Consider the following 20,320-nt stretch of genomic DNA (forward strand, 5'->3'; position numbering starts at 1 on the left):
CTCTTATACGCTCTCATTAGAAAATCTTATCCTTTTGTGAATCCAACTGCTGCCCATGTGGGGTGATTCCCAGGTTTATGTTGCCAGTCCTATCTTCTCTACTACTCTTTAAATTTGAAAACAAGGGCCAGGTGCGGTGGCTTATGCCTGAGATCCTAGCACTTTGGGAGGCCAAGGCGGCTGGATCACTTGAGGCCAGGAGTTTGAGACCAGCCTGGGCAATATGACAAAACCTCATCCCTATAAAAAATACAAAATTAGCCGGGCATGGTGGCAAGCACCTGTAGTCCCAGCTACTTGGGAGGCTGAGGCGGGAGAATCACTTGAACCCAGGAGGCAGAGGTTGCAGTGAGCTGAGATCGCATCACTGCACTCCAGCCTGAATGACAGAGTGAGATTCTGTCTCAAAAAAACAAACAAACAAACAAATACCAACTTTGGGTGGGTCAAGCATTCATCCTTGACCAATTAGCTATAACTAGGGAAGTGGAGTCCTACAAACACAGCAAACCACCATGAGAATCACGGAGATGAATAGGGACAGGAGAATTTACCAGAGGAAGCCTAGGGTGGAGTGCTGGACAGACCACCATGTAAGGTTACCAGCTGAGGACACTGCTACTTGGATACCCCCACATGTATTTCACCATCTTCCCCTGAACTCATCATTTTCCCCTGAAAACCTGAATCTCCTCTTCTCCTAGTCCCCATGCAGGGGCTGTCATCTACCAAGTCACCCCACCTAGAGATCTGAGAATCATTCTGGAATCTTCCCTCTCTATCACCAACCCAAATACCTCTAGCTATTCACCATGTCTCTCTAATTCTACCTTCTAAATATTTCTCTTGTCTGTTGCTACTTCGGTTTTCTGAGCTCAGGCCCTCCTCACAGATCTGGACCATTGTAATTGCAATAGTTTCTTTCTTTCCCTTCCTTCCTTCCTTCCTTCCTTCCTTCCTTCCTTTCTTTCTTCTTTCTTTTTCTTTCTTCTTTCTTTCTTTCTTTTCTTTTGACAGAGTCTTGCTCTGTTGCCCAGGCTGGAGTGCCCAGCTAAGTTTTGTATTTTTATTGGAGACAGGGTTTCGCCATGTTAGCCAGGCTGGTCTTGAACTCCTGACCTCAAGCAATCTGCCCGCCTCGGCCTCCCAAAGTTCTGGAATTACAGGTGTGAGCCACCACTCCTGGCCTGCAATGGTTTCTTAGCTGGTCTCTCTGCTTCTAGTCCTGCTCCCCTAATCTACTGTCCTCACTTCTGGCAGCCATCTGCCTTTGTTTTCCTAAATGAAATAGATTATTTTCTGATTACATTAAAAATACATGTTCAGTTGGGTATGGTGGCTCAATCTTGTAATGCCATCACTTTGGGAAGCTGAGGCAGGAAGATTGCTTGAGGCCAGTATGGGCAACATAGCGAGATCTCATCTCTACAAGAAATTTAAAAATTAGCTGGGCATGGTGCCACACACCTGTTTTCCAAGCTACTGGGGAGACTGAGGTGGGAGAATAGCTTGAATCATGGGAGGTCAAGGCTGCAGTGAGCCAAGACCCTGCCACAGCACTCCAGCCTGTGTGACAGAGCGAGACCTGTCTCAAAGAAAACAACAAAAGACATGATCGGCCAGGCGCGGTGGCTCAAGCCTGTAATCCCAGCACTTTGGGAGGCCGAGATGGGTAGATCACAAGGTCAGGAGATCGAGACCATCCTGGCTAACACGGTGAAACCCCGTCTCTACTAAAAATACAAAAAACTAGCTGGGCAAGGTGGCGGGCACCTGTAGTCCCAGCTGCTCGGGAGGCTGAGACAGGAGAATGGCATGAACCCGGGAGGCAGAGATTGCAGTGAGCTGAAGATCTGGCCACTGCACTCCAGCCTGGGTGACAGAGCGAGACACCGTCTACAAAAAAAAAAAAAAAAAAAGACATGATCATTTTAAAAATTAATAAGGAAAAAAATAAAAAGAATGTAAACTTTGCCTAAAATTTTACCACCATGAAAGAACTATGTTATTTTGATGATCGTTCTTCTTTGCATTTTTCATTCCTATTTTTAAAAATTACGTATCTAGGCCGGGCGCGGTGGCTCAGGCCTGTAATCCCAGCACTTTGGGAGGCCGAGGCAGGTGGATCACGAGGTCAGGAGATCGAGACCATCCTGGCTAACACGGTGAAACCCCGTCTCTACTAAAAATACAAAAAAAAAAAAAAAAACTAGCCAGGCGTGGTGGCAGGCGCCTGTAGTCCCAGCTACTCAGGAGGCTGGGGCGGGAGAATGGCGTGAACCCGGGAGGCGGAGCTTGCAGTGAGCCGAGATCGCGCCACTGCACTCCAGGCTGGGCGACACAGCGAGACTCCGTCTCAAAAAAAAAAAAAAAAAAAAAAATTACGTATCATACATGCAGTGAGTGGGTTTTTTCCACTCTCCAGCATCATTGCAGGACATGCCTTGCCTTGCACATTATGGCTGTAAATACGGAGTTGCCTATGGTCTCTTTTAGTACACCATGTTGTTTCTCACCTCTCTGCTTCTGCTTATGCCTGATATGCCCTGTATTAATTTCCTAGGGTTGAAGTAACAAAGTGCAGGACTTAAAAACAGCAGAAATTTATCCGCTCACAGTTCTGGAAGCTAGAAGTCTGAAATCATGCCCCTTCCAGAACTTCCAGGGGAGGATCCTTCCTTGCTTCTTTCAGTTCCTGGTAGGCCCAGGCATTCCTTGACTTGTATAGCACAACACCAAACTCATGTGGTCATCTTCATGTGGCCATCGTCTCTGAGTCTGTGTGTCTCTATGTCTTCACATGGCATTATCCCTGAGTGTCTGTCTCTGTGTCTAAATTTTCTTCTTCTTAAAAGGACACCCAGCCAGGCATGATGGCTCACATCTGTAATCCCAGCACTTTGGGAGACTGAGGCAAGAGGATTGAGGCCAAAAGTTCAAGACCAGCCTGGGAAGCATAGTAAGTCCCCGTTCTCCACAAAAAATACAAAAATTTGCTGGGCGTTAGTAATGTACCTCTAGTCCCAGCTACGCGGGAGACAGACAGAAGGATCTCTTGAGCCCTGGAGATGGAGGCTGCAGTGAGCTATGATTACACCACTGCACTCCAGCATGGGTGGCAGAGCAAGACTCTGTCTCAAAATAAAAAGAAAAAACAAAAAAGGACACCAGTTGTATTGGATTCTAGCCCACTCTACTCCAGTATGCTAAGGTTCCTTGCAGCCTCAACATCCCGGGCTCAAGCAATCTTCCCACCTCAGCTTTCCAAGTAGCTGAGACCACAGATGTGTGTCACCATGCCTTGCTAATTTTGTTTATTTTTTTGTGGAGACGGGTCTCACCATGTTGCTGAAGCTGGTCTCGAACTCCTGGACTCAAGCAATCTTCCTGTCTCGGTCTCCGAAAGTGCTGGGATTACAGGCATAAGCCACCACATTTTCAATGACCCTATTTCTAAATAAAGTCACATTCCGAGGTACTGGGATTTAGGACTTCAACATGTCTTTTGCTGGAGGGTGACACAGTTTAACCCATAACATACCCTTTTCCATTTTCTCACCTGATCAACCTCTCTTGAACCTTCACAGGCCAGCTGAGCCACCATCTCTTCGAGGAAGTTTTCCCTGAAGCCCTCAGGTAGGCCTGTTGTTCTTCCATGGCGGCCACATCAGCACGTAGCACATTTAATTGGAAGTCTCCACATATGGGTTGGTTTTCCTTACTTAAAACATCCTTATCATCCCTTGGGGGTAAAGACTGTATCTTTTCTATCTTTAATATGCCCAGCACTTGTCTCTTATATTAATTAGTTCAAGACTAAGTGGGTTGGAGCCTCAAAAATACAGTAGCTTGCCAGGCATGGTGGCTCATGCCTGTAATCCCAGCACTTTGAGAGGCCAAGGCAGAAGGGTCACTTGAGCCCAGGAGTTCAAGATCAGTCTGTGCAATAGAGCCAGACCTCATCTTTACGAAAAAAATACAGTGACTTAAGGAGGAATAGAAGCTCATTTCCCTCCCTCATAGCAGTCCTGAGTTGAGCAGTGCAGTTTGGTAAGGATCTTGCCCCACCTGGCCATCTGAGGACTCTAGTTTCTTCCAGATTGTTGCGCTGCAAATATAAGGACTCTGTCCTCATCTGCTTGACAGAAGCTGGATAACAGGCACATCTGTCTTCCAGGTTGGAGGAAGAGGGAAAAGACTGTGAGAAAATACATGCCTGGTGCCTAAAAGTTCAGACCCAAAGCGGCCCAATAACTTCTGCTCATATTCTCTTGCTGAGAGCTTAGCCACATGGCTACACTTAGTTGAAAGGAAGGCTAGAAATGTGTCATCAATTGAACAGCAATGACTGTATTACAACTCTGTTATAGTTCCATAATTCCTTATCTCCAAGTTCTGAAATCTCAAAAGCTGTGAAAATTGAAAGGTTGTGTGTGTGTGTGTGTGTATGTGTTGTTGTTGTTGTTGTTGTTGAGACAGGGTCTTTCTCTGTCATACAGGCTGGAGTGCAATGGCATGATCACGGCTCACTGCAGCCCCAACCTACCAAGCTCAAGGGTTTTCCCACCTCAGACTCCCAAGCAACTAGGGCTACAGGTGTGTGCTATTGTGCCCAGCTAATTTTCTTACTTTTGTAGAGACCGGGGTCTTGTTATGTTGCCCAGGCTGGACTTGAACTCCCAGGCTCAAGCGATCGTCCTGCCTTGGCCTCCCAAAGTGTTAGAATTACAGGCATGAGGCCAGCCAAAAGTTTTTCGTAAGTTTGGCACAGACTCAAGTGGTGGCAAAATCTGACTTGAAATGACATGAGGAATTTATAGAGACATCTATAAAGACTATTTATAGTCTTTATAGTCTTTATTTCATTCTCTTAGAATGAATATCAATGTATTTTATTGCAGAAGTGCCAACATATTTGCTTAAGCTCTCCCCAGACCCCACTGGGGGATTGAATAATATGCAGTGTGTGCAGCATATTATCTCTCTGAAAACCAAACACTTTTAAATTTCAGTGCTCCTCTTAGACCCACGCAAGAGGACCCCACACTTTGGAGGGCCTTACTTTGCCCTTCTTCTAGATAGCCCTTGCTAATTAGGTAGGCCTGTGAAGCAAAATGAAGGGCCTCTAACCACCTGAGCACCCCCCAACCATATCCCAGGTACCTGAGACACTGGAGTTTGCTGCCCAAGTGGTCCACAGCCTGTGCAGATATCTTTAATAGGTCAACCTGCTGGATGGGTGCAGGGTGGGAGTTACCGCTGTCATATGCACTCTTAAGCCCAAGACATAACCAAAGAGCAGCTGTTTGCACCAGGTATGGATAGAGGCTGGTTGTGCAAACTAAAATGTCCATACACGTGCCCATGAAACCACTCAAGGTAAGGATAGAATTGAGTGTGCAAAGAGAAAGGGGATAGAGTAGTTATCCAAAATTGTAAATTTGACCCTGGCCATACCTATCAAAGTAGGACAGAACACAGTTCTTATTTATTGATTTATTTGTTTGTTTATTTTTCGAATAGAGATGGGGTCTCACTATGGTGCCCAGGCTGTTCTTGAACTCCTGGGCTCAAGTCATCATCCCGTCTCAGCCTCTCAAAGTGCTCAGATTATAGGCATGAGCCACCACACACAGCTCAGAAGACAGTTCTTATTTAGTAGCTTATTAACTTGATTTACATATTGTAAATATATTAGGCATGGATGTGTGGGCCTCCAGGCCTGCGTGTTCAAGTGAGTCTGTACATCAACCCCAGATATTTTATTTTATTTTATTTTATTTTTGAGATGGAGTCTCTTTCTGTCGCCCAGGCTGGATTGCAATGGCACAATCTCGGCTCACTGCAACCTCCGCCTCCCAGGTTCAAGCGATTCTCCTGCCTCAGCCTCCTGGGTAGCTGGAATTACAGGTGCCCATCAACATACCTGGCTAATTTTTGTATTATTAGTAGAGACGGGGTTTCACCATGTTGGTGAGGCTGGTCTCAGTCTCAAACTCCTGACCTCAGGGGATCCACCCACCTTGGCCTCCCAAAGTGCTGGGATTACAGGCATGAGCCACCATGCCTGGCTGAGCCCTAGAGATTTTAGAGAGGGACTGTGTACTCGTGCTATGGGAGAACAGGGGAATGGACCCTACAGCTTGGTTCCTGGCACTGAGTAGGTACTTGATAAAGGACTGCTGAACTGAAATAGGAACAAGACCTAGCTCACAGGCTTACTGGAATGATCACAGATAGTGTATGTGAAAGCCTGACGTGAATTATGAAAGGGTCCCTGAATGTGGAGGAGGAGGAGGAAGATGGATGGAGTGGAGAAGTTCAGGGAGACCCGAGAGTAGATGTAGAGTCGATGACTGAACAACAGAAGATGCCAAATGGTATTTGACAAACTACTGAGGAATGTTAGCAGTTGCATTCGTTATGAATCTTGTTGAAACACCAGAAACCAACTTAAGATAGCTTAAACAAGTTGGGGGCAGAGGGGAGGATGAAGAGAAGTGGGTTAAAGGGTACAAACATACGGTTAGACAGAAGGCATAAATTCAATGTTTGATAACAGAGTATGGTGACTACTGTTAACAAAAATGTATTTTATTGGGGGGATGGACACCCTAAAAACCCTGACTTGTTTGTTATGTATTATATACATGTAATAAAATGTCACATGTACCCCATGGATTGTACGAAAAACAAGATAGCTTAGCCAGGCGTGATGGCTCACGCCTGTAATTCCAACACTGTGGGAGGCTGAGGCGGGCAGATGGCTTGAGCCCAGTTCAAGAACAGCCTGGGCAACATGGAGAAATCTCATCTCTACAAACACAAAAGAATTAGCCGGACATGATGGTGTGCACATGTAGTTTCAGCTTGGGAGGCTGAGGTGGGAGGATCACTTCAGCACAGGAGGTCAAGACTGCGGTTAGCTATGATTGCACCACTGCACTCCAGCCTGGGTGACAGAGTGAGACCCTGTCTCAAAAATATATATACACAGTCCCAGCCTGTAGTCCCAGCTCCTGGGGGAAGCTGAGCCCAGGAATTCAAGGCTGCAGTGAGCCGTGTGTGTGTGTGTGTGTGTGTGTGTATATATATACATACATACATGTGTATAATTATATATGTGTATATATGCACACACATATACATATGTGTATATATATACACACATATACATATATGCATATATGTACACACACACACACACATATATATATAGCTAGAACAAAAAGAGGGGGAACTGATGAAAAGAAAATAGAATGCATTCAATCCAGACCTCCTCTCACAGAGCAAGTTGTAATCTACTTCTCATTTCTGCTTCTTTTTTCTTCAGGTCTGATGCATTTTTCTTTATCTGCAGACCAGCTCCTCACACCCCCAAATCTCAATGGAAAAATGCGACATTCCGTATTCAGCCACCCAAAGAGGGGTTTTCCCCCACTCTTTGTCTCTATAATACATTTTATAGGAAGGAATTCTGTCCCAGTTAATTCAAACTGGGACCAGAGGAACAGAGTCCCACTGCTCAAAATGGTTGTCACCGTGGGTAAGGGGAGCAGTCAGAGAGTCATCATGACTGCGGTGACAGTCCCACTCCAATCCACCTTGTGGCTTCCTAGCCTGCAACACACTTCCTCCCAGACACACAAAAGGTGCCTCTGCCTGAGTCTTCCTGGAAGGGAATTTGGCGCCCCCAACATTGGGAGGGGAGCTTACAACACAGGACTCTTTCCACAGATAATCTCCTCACAGAGCTCCACTCAGGACCACATATATTCTCGAGGTAAGGGAAGAGGTTCACATGTCGTGTAACAGTTTTTTGTTTGTTTGTTTTGAGGGAGGGTCTCGCTCTGTCACCCAACCTAGAGTGCAGTGGCGCGATCATGACTCACTGTAGCCTCGAATTCGAGTTCAGCCTCCCCAGTAGCTGGGACTACAGGTGCTTGCCACCACACCCAGCTGATTTTTTAATTTTTAATTTTTTGGTTTTTATGTTATTTATTTATTTATTTATTTATTTTGTAGAGACAAAGTCTCTTGATGTTGACTAGGCTGGTTTTGAACTCCTGGGCTCAAGCAATCCTCCTGCCTTGGCCTCCCAAAGTGTTGGGATTACAGGCATGAGCCACTGTACCCGGCCCATATAACAGATTCTTAAGGTTACTTCTTTTGAAAGTTTGCATATAGTGACTTCACACATCACATTGTTTTACAACAACTAAGGTATATTAATGCTTAACGGAAATTTCCATTTTGTTATTTATTTATATTTTATTTATTTATTTATTTTTTGAGACAGAGTCTTGCTCTGTTGCCCAGGCTGCCGTGCAGTGGTGTAATCTTGGCCCACTGCAACCTCCACCTCCCGGGTTCAAGCGATTCTCCTGCCTCTGCCTCCCAAGTAGCTGGGATTACAGGTGCCTGCCACCATGCCTGGCTAATTTTCATATTTTTAGTAGAGACAGGGTTTCACAATGTTGGCCATGCTGGTCTCGAACTCCTGACCTCAGGTGATGCACCCGCCTTGGCCTCTCAAAGTGCTGAGATTACAGGTATGAGCCATCGCACTCAGCCTATTTATTTTCTGAGACAAAGTCTTGCTCTATCACTCAGGCTGAAGTACAATGGCATGATCTTGGCTCACTGTAACCTCAGCCTCCCAGGTTCAAGCAATTTTCGTGCTTCAGCAACCCGAGTAGCTGAGATTACAGGCGTGCACCACCATGCTTGGCTAATTTTTGTATTTTTTAGTAGAGACCAGGGTTTCACCATGTTGGCCAGGCTGGCCTTGAACTCCTGACCTCAGGTGATCCACCGTCTCGGCCTCCCAAAGTGCTGGGATTACAGGCATGAGCCACCATGCTTGGCTGGAAATTTCCATTTTAATATTTTGTTTGCAGGTAGCTTGAATAATGCTGGGTAGTGAGATGGTACACAGAACAGAATGTATTCTTCTACATGTGCATATATTTGATTGAATATATAATACACATTATTACATATTAAGCAGAGTTCTGAGTTGCAACTCTAACCAGGTTAAAGGAATTAAGGATAGACTCTATTTTCTGACATAACTGAAATGTTCAGGGAGCTTCAGGTGCTATTGAATTCAAGGCTTCAACAACCTCATTAGCTTGCCCTGAATGGTTCTGTGTCCTTTCCTCCCTCCTCATCCTCCTTCCCTCCCTTCGTTTCTCAGCTCTGCTTTCCTTTGGCTTCACATAACTCCAGGCTAATGTTATCCTTTTTGTCCCAATCTTAGATAAAAAGGCCATCTTTCCTTTCAGGCAATGGAATATGATTGGCTAGGCCTAGGTCACTTGCCCACCTCTACACCCTTATGTTTTTGGAGTGGGGTAGGAGGAGGAGAAATAAAGAATTCTGCTCTATGTGTCTGTGTATGTATCATTTCTATGAGAAAAAGTTTAGCAGAAAACTTTAATGAGAAATAAATAATGGCATATTCACACCAAAAATATATACATAGCCGTTAAAAGAGCAGGGTTTCTACATACTGCATAGAAAGGTATCCTCAGTATGTTATTAAAGACAATTTGCAGAACAGAAGGTATAATATCATATGGTGTTTTAAGAAAAGATTGTTTTGTTTGAAACAGGGTCTTGCTCTATCACCCAGGCTGAGGTGCAGTGGCTTGATCTCAGCTCACTAAGCCTCAAACCCCTGGGCTCAAGCAATCCTTCCACCTCAGCCTCCTGAGTAGCTGGGACCACAGCTCTGCACCACCACGCCCAGCTAATTTTTGTATTTTTTGTAGAGACAGGGTTTTGCCATGTTGGACAGGTTGGTCTCAAACTCCTGGCCTCAAGCGATTCACCCACTTCAGTCTCCCAAAGTGCTGGGATTGCAGGTGTGAGCCACCATGCCCAACCTAAGAAAAGATTTTAAGCACGGTTGCAAATTCAGAGAAAATGTCTGTACAGGTATACAATAAATTATTTATAATGATAGCCTCTGAAAAGTAAAAGGAGGCCTAGAAGAACAGGAGTTCCAGGTTACTTTAGTCTCCTGCACTATTGGGCTTCTTTTTTATTTCTTAAACATTTTACTGTGAAAAAATTTCAACATACAGAAAAGTTGAAAATTTTACAGGAAACATCTGATATCCACCTTCTACATTGTTCCTTTGACAATTTGTAATACTTGCTTTGTCACATGTTTATTCATCCCACTACTCAGCATGTGTATCGTTAACTGCTTCCCTGGTTTGTCTTTTAATTAAACATTTCATTTTGAGATAATTGTAGGTTCACATGCAATTGTAAAAAGATATCCCATGTACAGAGATCCAGTGTGCCCTATAGCCATTCTCCCAAAGGTAACATATTGCAAAACTCCAAGAAGACTGAGTTCTGTATTGATGTGACTGAAGTCCCTCCACAGGGTTCCTCTGGGGCCCTTCACAATAACTGTGCGTCCCTTCAGAGTAATGTTAACATTTTCTGGAATGTCAACAGTCTGATTGCTGAGAATGGTCTTCATTCTCGCAGTAGACACAGCTAATAGCACAATATCACAACCAGGATACTTACACTGATATGTCAAGATATAGAACAGTTTCATCACCACAAGGATTTCTCAGGTTTCCATTTTATAGTTACCCCCATTTCCTCCATTTCCTTACTGTTCCTGCTCCCTGCTCTTTTTTTTCTTTCCTTCCTTCCTTCCTTCTTTCCTTCCTTCCTTCCTTCTTTCCTTCCTTCCTTCCTTCCTTTCTTCCCTCCCTCCCTCTCTTCCTTCCTTCCCTCCCTCCCTCTCTCCCTCTCTCTCTCTCTCTCTCTCTCTTTCTCTCTTTCTTTTTTTGACAGGATATCATTCTGTCACCCAGGCTGGCGATCACGAGGTGCCATCATGGCTAACTGCAGCCTTGACCTCCTGGGTTCAGGCGATCCTCCTGCTTCAGCCTCCTGTATAGTTGGGATCACAGGCTCATGCCGCCATGCCTGGCTAATTTTTTAAAATTACTATTATTTTTTTTTCCAAATCTGTTGGTCTTTTATTGTATTATTTAAATATCACAAATAGGTAGGAATCATCCAGCATCCTGTTTCTGTAGCTGGACAACTCTGAGATCTTATTCATCAGCCTGCTGAACAGTTCCCTTTTCAGAGACATAGATACCATTCAAAAATTTCCTGATATCCTTGTTTTTAACTGTTGTGGCTTGCTGAATCAAAGCTGCTGAATTTGAAACAAGCTCAATGTCATTTCCTTCAAGGATGAATTCATCTTTCTGGGCTTGAGATACTGAACGAGCAACACGTAGTCTCATCTGAACCTTGTGGATGTATTTTTCACCCAATAAATTTTGGATTTCAACAAGAGACCCATTCTCCTAGATAACAACGTTGATGGGAAAGTGAGCGTACACAGACCTCATCTTGTAACTGAGGCCCAGTGTAACACCCTTGATCATGTTCTGTACATGACTACAAATAGTCTGAACAGCAGCCAGTTCTTTTCTGTTACCTTACCGTTTGTCAACTCGGCGCCTCTTTTTTTTCTTTCCAAGAAGACCGAATTCTACACTGATGTGACTGAAGTCCCTCCACAGGGTTCCTCTAGGGCCCTTCACAATAACTGCGTCCCTTCAGAGTAATGTCAACACTTTTTAGAATGTCCACAGTCTGATTGCTGAGAATGGTCTTCATTCTCTTAGTAGACGTGGCTAAAAATTATTTTTAGAGTTGGGTCTCCCTATATTGCCCAGGCTAATCTCAAACTCCTGGGCTCAAGCAGTCCTCACACCTTGGCCTACCCAGGTGCTGGGATTACAGGTGTGAGCCACTGTGCCAGGCCTTCTGCTCCCCACTTAACCCCTGGCAACTACTAATCTGTTCTCCATTTCTACAATTTTTTTTCCCAAGAGTGTTATATATATAATGGAATCAAGCAGTATGTAACCTTTTGGGATTGACTTTCTTCACTCAGCATAATGCTCAGGAGATTCATCCAGTTTGTTGCATGGGTCAACAGTTCATTCTTTTTTATTGCTACATAGTATTCCATGGTATGGATGTACTACAGTTTCTTTAACCATTCAGCCATTGATGGACATTTGAGTTGTTTCCAGTTTTTGGCCACTAAGAATAGAGTTGCTATAAACACTCATGTATTCTTTTTCGTGAACATAAATTTTTATTTCTCTGGAACAAATTCCCAAGAGTCCATACGGTAGTTCCATGTTTAGTATTTTTAAGAAACTGCTGGCTGGGCGTGGTGGCTCACACCTATTATCCCAGCACTTTGGGATGCCCAAGTGGGCAGATCGCTTGAGCCCAGGAGTTCAAGACTAGCCTAAGCAACATGGCTAAATCCCATCTCATAGAAAAAATTAGCTATGCATGGCGGTGCATGCATGTTGTTCCATGCTACTTTGGAGGCTGGGGTGGGAGCATCGCTTGAGCCTGGGAGGCAGAGGTTGCAGTGAGCAGTGATCATGCCACTGCACTCCAGCCTCAAAACACACACAAAATAGGTCCAAACCATTTCTAAAGTGGCTGTATCTTTCTACATTTCCACCATCAATGTGTGAGTGACTTAGTTTCTCCACATCCTCACCAACATTTGGTGTTGTCACTTTTAAAAATGTTAACATTCTGCCGGGCGCGGTGGCTCAAGCCTGTAATCCTAGCACTTTGGGAGGCCGAGACGGGCGGATCACGAGGACAGGAGATCGAGATCATCCTGGCTAACACGGTGAAACCCCGTCTCTACTAAAAAATACAAAAAACTAGCCGGGCGAGGTGGCGGGCGCCTGTAGTCCCAGCTACTCGGGAGGCTGAGGCAGGAGAATGGCGTAAACTCGGGAGGCGGAGCTTTCAGTGAGCGGAGATCGCGCCACTGCACTCCAGCCTGGGCGACAGAGCAATACTCCGTCTCAAAAAAAAAAAAAAAAAAAGTTAGCATTCTGATCGGTGTGTAGCCATATCTCATTGTGGTTTTATTTTACATTTCCCTGTTGACTAATGACATTGAATAACTTTCATGTGCTTATTTGCCGTTTGTATATCCACTTTTGTGAAATGTCTCTTCATGTCTTTTGCCCATTTTCTAATTGGATTATTTGTGTTTTTATTGTTGCATTTTTAGAGTTCTTTAATATTTTATGCATTAGTCTTTTGTTGGATAAGTGGTTTGCAAATATTTTCTCCTCTCTAGCTCATCTTTTTGTCTTTTTACAGATTACTTCACAAAAGTTTTAAGTTTTGATAATGTCCAATTTATCAATTTTTCTTTTATGGATTATACTTTGGTGTCAACTTTAAGAGCTGTTTGCTTAGTCCTAGACCTTGAAGATTTTCTTCTATTTTTTTCTAAAAGATTTCTTTTCTTTTCTTTTTCTGAGACAGGGTCTCACTCTGTCACCCAGGTTGAAGTGCAGTGGCACAATCACAGCTCTTGCAGCCTTGATCTCCCAGGCTCAAGCAATTCTCCTGCCTCAGCCTCCGAAGTAGCCGGGATTACAAGCATGTGCCACCACAACTGGCCAGTTTTTGTATTTGGGTTTTTTTTTTTTTGTAGAGATGGAGTTTCCCAAAGTGCTGGGACTATAGGCATGAGCCACCACATCCAGCCTACATGTTTATCTTGTATCCTGTGACATTCTTGAATTCACTTATTTCTAGGAGGTTTGTTTGTTTTTGTAGACTCCTTGAGATTTTTCTCTATATATAATCACGTCATCTGCAAACAGGAAGAGTTTTGCCTCTTCATTGCCAATCTTTTCTTTCCTTGTCTTATCTTATTGCACGGACTGGAGGTATCAGCACTATGTTGAATAAAAGCAGTGCTTTATTTCCACTATTAGGGGCAAAGCACTCAGTCTTTTACCATTAAGTATAATGTTAGTGGGTTTTTCACAGGTGCTCCTTATCAAGTTGAGGACATTCCCCTGTAGTCCTATTTTTTGACAGGTGTTGTTTGTTTGTTTGTTTGTTTGTTTTTGTTTTTTGGTTTTTGGTTTTTTTTTTTTTTTGAGACAGAGTCTCGCTCTGTCGCCCAGGATGGAGTGCAGTGGCTGGATCTCAGCTCACTGCAAGCTCCACCTCTGGGGTTTACGCCATTCTCCTGCCTCAGCCTCCCGAGTAGCTGGGACTACAGGCGCCGGCCACCTCGCCCGGCTAGTTTTTTTGTATTTTTTTTGGTAGAGACGGGGTTTCACTGTGTTAGCCAGGATGGTCTCGATCTCCTGACCTCGTGATCCGCCTGTCTCGGCCTCCCAAAGTGCTGGGATTACAGGCTTGAGCCACCGCGCCCGGCCTGTTTTTTGTTTTTTGAGATAGAATTTCGCTCTTGTTGCCCAGGCTGCAGTGCAATGGCACGATCTTCGCTCACTGCAACCTCTGCCTCCCGAGTTCAAGATATTATCTTGCCTCAGCCTCCTGAGTAGCTGGAATTACAGGCATGCGCCACCACGCCCAGCTAATTTTGCATTTTTAGTAGAGATGGTGTTTCTCCATGTTGGTCAGGCTGGTCTCCAACTCCTGACCTCAGGTAATCAGCCTGCCTCAGCCTCCCAAAGTGCTGGGATTACACTACACCCCGCCAGTTTTTTGTTTTTGTTTTTGTTTTTAATTATTAAATGGGTGTTGAATTCTGTCAAATGTCTTTTCTGCATCATTGATATGATTATGTGGATTTTCCTCTTTATACTGTTAACATGGTGGATTACTGATCAATTTTTGAATATTGAATCAGCCTTGCATCCCTGAAATGCAAGTATATAATCCTTTTTCTATATTGCTGGAGTCCATTTGCTACTATTCTGTTAAGGATTTTTGCCTGTATATTCATGTAGGATATTGGTCTATAGTTTTCTTTTTGTTCTACTGTCCTTATCTGGTTTTGATAATATTAACCTTATAAAATTAATTGGAAAACATTTTCTCTCTTCTGTTCTCTGGAAGAGATTGTGAAGAATTAAATTCTTCTTTGAGTGTTTGGTAGAATTCTCCAGTGAAACCATCTGGATCAGGAAATATTGAGAGGGAGGGAGGATGGTTTTTATTACAAATTCAATTTTCTTAATAGTTATAGGGCTATTCAAATTAAACTAATACCCTAAAATTAAACTAATTTAAACTAATACCCTAAAAAAAAAAAAAAAAAAACCTCTACACATGTAAAACTCATACTAGATGAGTTAGGTAGTTTGTATTTTCAGGGAAACTGGTTTATTTTATTTAAGTTGCCAAATTTATGTGTGTAGAGATTTTTTGGAGGATATCAATTTCCTGGGACTGCTGCAACAAATTAACACAAGTTAATAACTTGAAAGAACAGAAATTTATTCTCTCACCGTTATGGAGGCCAGAAGTTCAAAATCAGCACCAATGGTCAAATCAAGGCATTGGCAGGACCACACACTTTTCAGAAGCTCTATAGAAGAATTCATTTCTTGCCTCTTCAAGTTTCTGGTGGCAACCAACATTCCTTGGCTGGTGGCCACATTGCTTCAATCTCTGCCTCCATGGTTGCATTCCCTTCTCTTTTGTCCACAAGTCCCTCTCTCTCTTATAAAGACATTTGTCATTGCACTTTAGGTCTACTAGGATAATCTCATCTCAAAATCCTTACTTAATCACATCTACAAAGACCCTTTTTCCATATAAGGTAATATTTACAGGTTCCTAGTATTAGGACCTAATTAATGCTTGGGAGGCCTACTGAGGCTGACTAATGGCCTCCAAAGATAATTCTCTATTTCTCTTTATTTCCCTATTATTAAGTTCCATAGTGTTTCCCTATTATCCTTTTGACGCCTACAGGGTCCATATATCTCTTCTTTCATTGCTAATATATTTCTCCTCTCTTTTAAAATTTGTCTGTCTTGCTAGAGATTTATTGATCTTTTCAAATAATTAGCTCCTTGTTTCGTTGGTTTTCTCTTTTTCTTTTCAATTTTGTTTCTTTTTTTATTTTCAATTTCATGGATTTTTTTTTTTTTTTTTTTTTTTTTTTGAGACAAAGTCTTTCTCTGTTGCCCAGGCTGGAGGGGAGTGGCATGATCATAGCACATTGCAGCTTCCAGCTCCTCAGCTCAACTGAGCCTCCCACCTTAGCCTCCCAAGTAGCTGGGACCACAGCTGTGTACCACCGTGATTGGTTAATTTTTAATTTTTAATGTTTTTTAGAAACAGGGACTTGCTGTGCTGCCCAGGCTGCTCTCAAACTCCTGAACTCAAGCACTTCCCCCACCTTGGTCTCCCAGACTGTTGGGATTATAGGTATGCGCCACCATGCCCAGCCCTGCTCTTATTATTTCCTTCCTTCTGCTTGCTTTGGATTTATTTTTTTCCCAGGTTCTTGAGATATGAGCTTAGATCATTGATTTAATAAAGACTTTCCTACTTTTCATTTATTTTCTTTTTTCCTTTCTTTCTTTTTGAGACAGGATCTCGCTCTGTCACCCAGGCTGGAGGAGTGCAGTGGCACAATCTCAGTTCCCCGCAGCCTTGATCTCCCCAGCTCAAGTGATCCTGCCACCTCAGCCTCCTGAGTAGCTGAGACCACAAGGACACGCCACCATACCTGGCTAATTTTTGTATTTGGGTTTTTGTTGTTTGTTTGTTTGTGTGTGTGTGTGTGTTTTTGTAGAGATGGAGTTTCGCCATGTTGCCCAGGCTGGTCTCGAACTCCTGGGCTCAAGCGATCTGTCCACCTTGTCCCCCCAAAATACTAGGATTACAGGCATGAGTTACCATACCAGCCTCTACTGTTCTAATATGTGCATGTAATGCTATACATTTTCTTCATCTGTGTCCCACAGATTTTGTTACATTATATTTTCATATCACTTGCTTCAGTGTATTTTACAATTTCCCTTGGCCAGATGCAGTGGCTCATACCTGTAATGTCAGCACTTTGGGAGACAGAGGCAGGTGAATCACCTGAGTGCAGGAGTTGGAGACCAGCCTGGGCAAAACAGGGAGACCCCATCTCTACAAAAAATCCAAAAATTAGCCAAGCATGGTAGTGTGCTCTTGTAGTCCTAGACACTCGGGAGGTTGAGGCTGCACTGAGCTGTGATAGTGCCACTGCGTTCCAGCCTGGGCAACAGAGCGAGAGCCCATCTCTAAAAAAAGAATAAATAAATAAATAAATAAATGTATATATTATTATATGTACTATGTATACTATTATATAATAGCATAATAGTATACTATTAATATATATTAATATAATATAATAGTATAATATAATAGCATACTATTATATAATATATAATAATATATGTAATACATATACATATATAATATATGTGTATTTTTATATACGTATTATATATACACATACATTATATAGATGTATATATACATAGTATATAAAAATAGTTTTTATATATACATATATATTTTCTCTTGAGACTTCCCTTTTTGGTCCATGAAGTACATAGAAGTGTGTTGTTTAGTTTCCAAGCATATGGAAATTTTTCTGTTATCTTTTTGTTATTGATTTCTAGTTTGAGTCCATTGTGGTCAGAGAACACACTTGGTATTAATTCAGTTGTTTTTCATTTGTTTTATGGCCCAGGATATGGTCTATTTTGAAATATGTTACCTGAGTAGTCAAAAACAATGAACATTTTGCTGTTGTTGGGTGGAGTGTTCTGTAAATATTCTATTAGATCCTGTTGGTTGATGGTTTTGTTGAACTCTTCTATATCCTTGTTGATTTTCTGTCTAGCTCTCCTATCAACTACTAAAAGAGGAAGATTGAAGTCTTCAGCCACAGTTGCAGATTTTTCTATCTCTCCTTCAATTCTATCAGTTTTGGCTTCATATGGATTGCAGTTCTGTTGTTTGGTGCATACACATTTAGGATGATTTGTTTTCTCACTTCTCTTGTGTCATTGTACAGTGTCTCTGTCTCTAGAAAAGTTTCTTTGCTTGAAGCCCACTTTATCTGACATATATATACATACACGATATATATATGTATAGCCACTCCTGCTTTATTTTGTTTCATGTTTATGTAACATATCTTTTTTCATCTTTTTACTTCCAACCTACCTTTATTGCTATACTTACAGTGACTTTCTTACACACCACATCTAGTTAGGTCATGTTTTTTAATCCACTCTATCAATCTCTATCTTTTAATTAGATATCAATCTTTTAATTGCATTTAGACCATTCACATTCAATGTAACTATTGATATGTTAGGGAATAAGCCTGCTGTTTTATTTTTTTGTTTTATGTTTGTTTTCTCCACTTTTTTTTTTTTTTTGGTCCTGAGACAGAGTCTTGGTCTATTTCCCAGGCTGGAATGCAGTGGCATGATCTCGGCTTACTGCAACCTCCACCTCCCGGGTTCAAGTGATTCTCGTGCCTCAGCCTCCTGAGTAGCTGGGATTACAGGCACCTGCCACCATGCCTGGCTAGTTTTTGTATTTTAAGTAGAGACATGGTTTCATTGTTGGCCAGGCTGGTCTTGAACTTCTGACCTCAAGTGATCCACCTGCCTCAGTCTCCCAAAGTGCTGGGATTACAGACAGGAGCCATCGTGCCCAGTCCACTTTTCATTTTTCTATTTTCTTCTCCCTACCTTCCCGTGGGCTACTTGAATATTTTCTTTAGAATCTTTTTTTTTTTTTTTAATTTATCTGTAGTATTTGGGGGTATTTCTTTACGTGTAACTTTTTTTTTTTTTTGAGTGGGGGGTCTCATTCGGTCGCCCAAGCTGGAGTGCAGTGTCACAATCTCAGTTCACTGCAGCCTCTGCCTCCTGGGTTCAAGTGACTCTAATGCCTCAGCCACCCAAGTAGCTGAGATTACAGGCAGGCACCACCACGACAAGCTAATTTTTGTATTTTTAGTAGAGATGTTAGCCAGGCTGGTCTCGAATTACAGGCCTCACATGATCCACCCGCCTCGGCTTCTCAAAGTACTGGGATTACAGATGTGAGCCACCAAACCTGGCCTACATGTAACTTTTTAAGTGACTTATCTAGGTATTACACTGTATGTACATGGCTTAATACAGTGTACTGATTTTACCAGTTAAAGTGAAATATAGAAACCTTACCTCCCAAGCTGGATGTGGTGACTCACGCCTGTGATTCTAGCACTTTGGGAGGCCCAGATGGAAGGATCCTTTGGACCTAGAGTTCAAGATTAGCCTGGGCAACATAGTGAGACCTTGTCTGTAAAAATGTTTAAAAATTAGCTGGGTGTGGTGGTGTGCCTGTAGTCCCAGTTACTCGGGAGGCTGAGATGGGAGGATCAGTTAAGTCTAGAAAGTCGAGACTGCAGTGACTCATTATCATGCCACTACACTACAGCCTGGGCAACAGAGTGAGACCCTGTCTCAAAAAGAAAAAAAAAGAAATCTTACTTCTCTTTACATCCCTTTGCCCACCTTCATTTATGATATGATTGCCTTAAATATTTCCTCTGCATATTTTTAGAACCGCAACAGACTGTATTGTAATTTTTGCTTCAACTATCAAAAATAATTTAGAAAACTCAAGAAGAGGCCAGGTGCAGTGGCTCATGCCTGTAATCCCAGCATTTTGGAAGGCCGGGGTGGGCGGATCACAAGGTCAGGAGATCGAGACCATCCTGGCCAACATGGTGAAATGCTGTCTCTACTAAAATGGAAAAACAGCTGGGCATGGTGGTGCATGCCTCTGGTTCCAACTACTTGGGAGGCTGAGGCGGGAGAATCGCTTGAACCTGGGATGCAGAGTTGCAGTGAGCCGAGATCACACCCATTGCACTCCAGTCTGGCTAGAGAGCAAGACTGTCTCAAAAAAAAAAAAAAAGAAATAAATAAAAGAAAAGAAAAGAAAGAAAGAAAACTCAAGAAGAAAAGGAGGCCAGATGAGGTGGCTCACGCCTGTAATCCCAGCACTTTGGGAGGCCAAGGCAGGCACTTGAGATCAGTTGAAGACTAGCCTAGCCAACATGGCAAAACCCCGTCTCTACTAAAAATACAAAAAAACTTAGCCAGGCATGGTGGTGGGCGCCTATAATCCCAGCTACTCGGGAGGCTGGGGCATGAGGATCACTTGAACCCGGGAGGCAGAGGTTGCAGTGAGCTGAGATAGTGCCACTGCAGTCCAGCCTGGTGATAGAACAAGACTCAGTCTCAAAAAAAAAAAAAAAAAAAAAGAAGAAGAAGAAAAGGAGGCTGGGCATGGTGGCTAACACCTGTAATACCAGCACTTGGGGAGGATGATGTGGGCCGATCACTTGAGGTCAGAAAGCTTGAAACCAGCCTGGCTAACATGGCAAAAATCTGTCTCTACTAAAAATACAAAAATTAGCCAGGTGTGGTGGTGGGCACCTGTAATC

At 42.9% G+C, this 20,320-nt stretch overlaps 1 long non-coding RNA gene and 1 pseudogene across 1 annotated transcript; one reads left to right on the forward strand and one right to left on the reverse strand.

Moving 5' to 3' along the window:
• Positions 1-304: 304 nt before the first annotated feature.
• On the forward strand, positions 305-19,331 carry LOC117066483. Its single transcript, XR_004430356.1, has 2 exons — positions 305-342; positions 19,270-19,331. It is a non-coding gene; the product is annotated as an uncharacterized LOC117066483 (long non-coding RNA).
• LOC117066482 lies at positions 11,083-11,670 on the reverse strand (annotated as a pseudogene).
• Positions 19,332-20,320: the final 989 nt, after the last annotated feature.

This window comes from Trachypithecus francoisi, unplaced genomic scaffold, assembly GCF_009764315.1.
Source record: "Trachypithecus francoisi isolate TF-2019V2 unplaced genomic scaffold, Tfra_2.0 Lachesis_group20, whole genome shotgun sequence".
NCBI lineage: Eukaryota > Metazoa > Chordata > Mammalia > Primates > Cercopithecidae > Trachypithecus > Trachypithecus francoisi.